We start from the raw sequence: 4,902 nt of genomic DNA on the forward strand, positions 1-4,902 counted from the left end.
AAGAGCAACACAAATGGTAACTATCTGTTCATATAAATATGAAATATATTATATATAAACATAAAAGATCATTTTTTTTCTTCTTGAGTTCTTTGGAATATGTGTGACTGTTGAAACCAAAAATTATAACATTATCTGGTGGGGTTTTCAATATATACGCATGTATTAGAAATGACAACTATAACATAAAGGTCAATTGAAGGGGAGTTAAAAGAAGTATATATATATATTATATATATATATATAGTTACAAGGCTTCTATATTTTACTTAGACTGGTAAATATTAACTCTAAATTGCATACGTTTAAAAATGTATATATAATTCTAGAGCAATTATTAAAGGGGAAAAATATGAACAGATATAGTCAAAAAGCCAATAGATAAGTTAAAATGGAGTACAAAAAAAATGTTTCTAATAATCCAAAAGAAGGCAGAAAAGAGGAACAGAGAAATGAAAAACATGTAAATAATTACATTAAATATAAATGGCCTGAACATATTAATTAATACTGTCAGATTGAATAAACAAGACCCAATTATATGCTATTTACGAGAAACCCATTTTAAATATGACACATACATAGGTTAAAAGTAAAGGACGGATAAAGATATACCATGCAAACACTAATCAAAAGAAAGCTTGAGAACTTACACCGATATCAGACAAAGTAAATTTCAGAAGAAGGGATACTACCAAGGAGTGATACTATACAATGATAAAAGATTAATTCACCAAGACAACATAACAATCATAACTGTGTATGTACCTAATTATAGGGCTTCAGATTGCATGAAGCAAGAGTTGATGGAATTACCCGAGAGAGAAAACTCTTCCCCAATCCTAACAGAATACACAATCTTTTCAAGTCACAAGAAATATTCACCAAGATAAACCATTATCTGGGCCAGAAGAATCTTAACACATTTAAAAGAACTGAAGGGCGCCTGGGTGGCTCAGTTGGTTAAGCGACTGCCTTCGGCTCAGGTCATGGTCCCGGAGTCCTGGGATTGAGTCCCACATCGGGCTCCTGGCTCAGTGGGGAGCCTGCTTCTCCCTCTGACTCTCTCCCCTCTCATGCTGTTTCTCTCTCTCTCTCTCTCTCTGAAATAAATAAATAAATAAAAATCTTTAAAAAAAATAAAATACAATAAAAAATAAAAGAACTGAAATCATACCAAGTGTGCTCTCTGACCATAATGGAATTCAACTAGAAATCAATAACAGAAAGATGTCTGGAAATCCAAAAATCTATAAATGAAAACTTAATAAATATCACTTGAGTGTTTCCCCAAAGTTTTAGCAAAGCAAATCCCCATGTAGGAGTATGTTTGTTTCCTGGAGAGAACTTTTTTTTTTCAAAGGTGGTTTGGAGGACAAATGAGACTCAGGAATTATCTCTGGTACAAATACCTTAGAAGAGGGAGTATATGAATAGAAATAGCATGGGGTCTGGGACTGTCTGTGTGACATTAAGGAAAACACTCCACCTCTGTCTCACTTCCCTGTGGCAGAGTCACTACTGAAGACTCTAGAATCTGAATATTGGGCTTCCAATCCTGACACCATCACTTACCCGTGTGTGATCTTAGACAAATTAATTGACTTCCCTGTGCTTCAGTTTCATCACTGGTGTAATAATAATAGTAATAGTAATAATAATAATAATTCAGGTCATCATATGTCCTAGTTTGCGACAGTCCTGTCTTATGTTTGTTATTTGGCTATAATTAGTAATAGTGTCCTGATTCTGGTGATAAATTATATGCTCACTCTAATAATAGTACTTATATATTACAGGGTTGTTGAGAGGATTGAATTTGTCATTATGCAGAGTGTTCTAGAATGGTGCAGGCAGTCAGGCTTATATCCATCCTTTCAGTATATTTGATTGCCTGCTGTGGTCCAGGCGCTTTCCTAGACGCTAGGCTATGGTGCAAACACCACACTCAGGGTCGGGGGCCTGGCATAGTGATCAGGTGCACAGACTCCGATGCTAGACTACCTGAGTATGAATCCTGGCTCTACTCTCTAATAGCTGTGTGACTCTGAGCAAGTAATTTTAGTTCACATTGTCATATGCGTTGTTATGAAGATTAAATGGGTTAAATTTGCAAAGCACTTAGATTAATACCCGGTACATAGTAAGTGCTATATAAATATTTGTTAAATAGAACTTATATTCCCAATGTTGGAAGATTAAATGCATTGGTATATGCAATGTTTATATGTATTTGTACTGGATATTTACCTTTCATTACTGAAGGTGTCCATTCTGGTATTTTTCTCAACACAAAGGAAATCTCCAAAGGTGTATGGGTGGCTCCCCTACTTCTAGGGACAGTAGACTTCCAGCAACTTTTAGAGGACATTTTGTTTTTCTAGATTAAAAAAATATAGTCCTGTTATAGTCTCACAACAACCGTAGTATTATTAACATGGTTCTTACAACGAGACAGGCTCAAAGACTCGCCAAGGTCACAGAGCATTGCGTCTTTTTGATCAAGTCTTTGGCAAAGATGTTAAGGTAAGTGTTGCATTTCAGTGTGTTTCTAGAGGACAGGAAGCAAGCTTCATTTGCTGAGCAAGTTCAAGTAACACATTATCAAAACCAACATGAAGAAACTAGATTGTTCCATTATCGGAGATAGAAAAGCTGTAATAATGAAACCTTAATTCAAATACAGGCAGTCTAGCTCCAGAGACCATATACAGAAAATTGCTGCACTAGGAAGAGAAGAGATCCTGAAGTTGCTGAGCGCTGTAAATACACTAGTTCGCCTTCCCTGTCATGGGATGGGGCAACACCCCCTCTGAAGTGTGCCACCTGCAGCCTAACTGTATCTGCCACAGGTTAGGGACCCTTCCCACCCACCAACTCAGAGCCTTCAACTGATTTCACCCATCACTGTTTCCAACATCCATACGCCCAGGGAGCACTTTATTTTCTGCTCAGGGACTCCAAACAATTCCAATAGCTAATGCATGTGGGTCTAATTCAGGCTTTGCCAGCTGTAACCTGACTACAGTGACATTTATATGCCATAATACATGCAACCGAGGCACTCAGCAATGCTCCCTCCTCACCCCCAGCCTCTTGGAATGTGCAAAATGTGCCTGTTAAGTAGCATAATCCTTTTTACTTGGAGTGCCTTTCCCCCTGGAGCCTTGCAAGTACTCTCCGCTAATGGCCCATTTTTAAGGATCTCCTTGAGACCAGAGAGGGCACCGGGCCTTAAATCTAAGAGCACCCGAGCCTGTCTCCGTTTCAGACATTTCTAATACGCTCAGAAAGAGGCCTTGAAAAAGGGACTATCTTTATCCTTGGTTTCTCCTGTGCCCTCAGGAAGCCCTGATTTAGAAGATGCCCCTCACTTAAGCTGAAGCTGCTGCGGCTGATCAGGCACATTGGACTTAGAGCTGGTGTCCAATATGCCCGAAGCAGGCCGTCAGCTTTGACCCGTGTCCCAGCCTCCTCTGGATAAATGTGTGGTGTTTCATGGATCTAAAAGGAGAGGAATAAAGAGCCCAGACTAAAAATTTCAGAATGGTAAAAAAAGAGGAAGAATCAGACATTTTTCTCTTCAAATACTAATCATTTTAAATGAGCAATTTTAAGGATGCATTGACCCTGCCTGGCAGTCCTTGCAAGGAAATCTTCCTTTCCTTTCTTCATTCTCTTCTTGGACTCCCTCCCAGCTATTAGCTCAAGCCAGAGGTGAAGCCCCATTGAATGAAACTGCTAGAAATGCTATGATTCACTCAGTGGGTGGCTCTGAATTAATTGTTGAATTGGTGGTGGGTGTTACTTTTTCTACCGGGTAGTGAGTTTCTAAATCTTGAGATGCCAGGCAAAAGCACTTGTGAGAGAAAGCACAGGGGAAAAGGATGAAGAATCTGAGATGTGCTTTCTCACCCCTGGAGCCTTTTCTGTCTTCATGCCATAGGGAACAGCAGAATCATCCACAACCCATGTATAATTAGTGGTAGTGAAACCGGGAGCTATGGGGAATATCAGTCCTGAGCAAAGACAACAGTGGCAAATCTTGATCAATTTTGCAAAAAACACAGGACTTTTAAAAAAGTGTAAATACAGAGTGTCATATATTCGTTGCTAAATTCATACGGCTCTACTTAAGGTAATTTTTAAAAAGTAAATGTTATGCTTTCAATTGTGTTTGCAGCCGCCGCCGCCCCGCCTGTAGCCCGCCGAGCGCCGAAGGAGAAGGGTGGTAAGTAAGGAGGTCTCTGTACCACGGCTCCTAGGAAGCACAGACTGCCGCCGGCAAATCGACCGGTGGTAAAGCACCGAGGATGCAACTGGCTACAAAAGCCGCCCGCAAGAGTGCGCCCTCTATTGGAGGGGTGAAGAAACCTCGTCGTTACGGGCCCGGGACTGTGGCACTCCGTGAAATGAGACGTTAGCAGAAGTCCGCTCAACTTCTGATCTGCAAACTTCCTTTCCAGCGTCTGGTGCAAGAAATTGCTCAGGACTTCAAAACAGATCTGTGCTTCCAGAGGGGCAGCTATTGGTGCTTGGCAGGAGGCAAGCGAGGCCTCTCTGGTGGGCCTCTTTGAAGACACCAGCCTGTGCGCTATCCATGCCAAACGTGTCACAATTATGCCAGAAGACATCCATCTAGCGTGCTGCATACGTGCAGAACGTGCTTAAGAATCCACTACGATGCAAAACATTTCATTCTTTAAAAAGAAAAGAAATTCTCCCTGTTACTTGTGGTTCTGAACGTTATTTTTTTTCCACAGGGTCAAGAGGTACCTAAGTATATGACTGCAAGTGGAAAAATAAGGGACAGAAATCAGGTGTTGGCAGTTTTTCCATTTTCATTTGGGTGTGAATTTTTAATATAAATGCGGGGACATAAAGCATTAATGCAAGTCAAAA

At 40.3% G+C, this 4,902-nt stretch overlaps 1 pseudogene; it reads left to right on the plus strand.

Moving 5' to 3' along the window:
* The first annotated feature begins 2,437 nt into the window (after nt 1-2,437).
* LOC110579913 lies at nt 2,438-4,671 on the plus strand (annotated as a pseudogene).
* The last annotated feature ends 231 nt before the right edge of the window (nt 4,672-4,902 follow it).

Source organism: Neomonachus schauinslandi, chromosome 12 (assembly GCF_002201575.2).
Source record: "Neomonachus schauinslandi chromosome 12, ASM220157v2, whole genome shotgun sequence".
In the NCBI taxonomy this organism is placed as follows: Eukaryota; Metazoa; Chordata; class Mammalia; order Carnivora; family Phocidae; genus Neomonachus; species Neomonachus schauinslandi.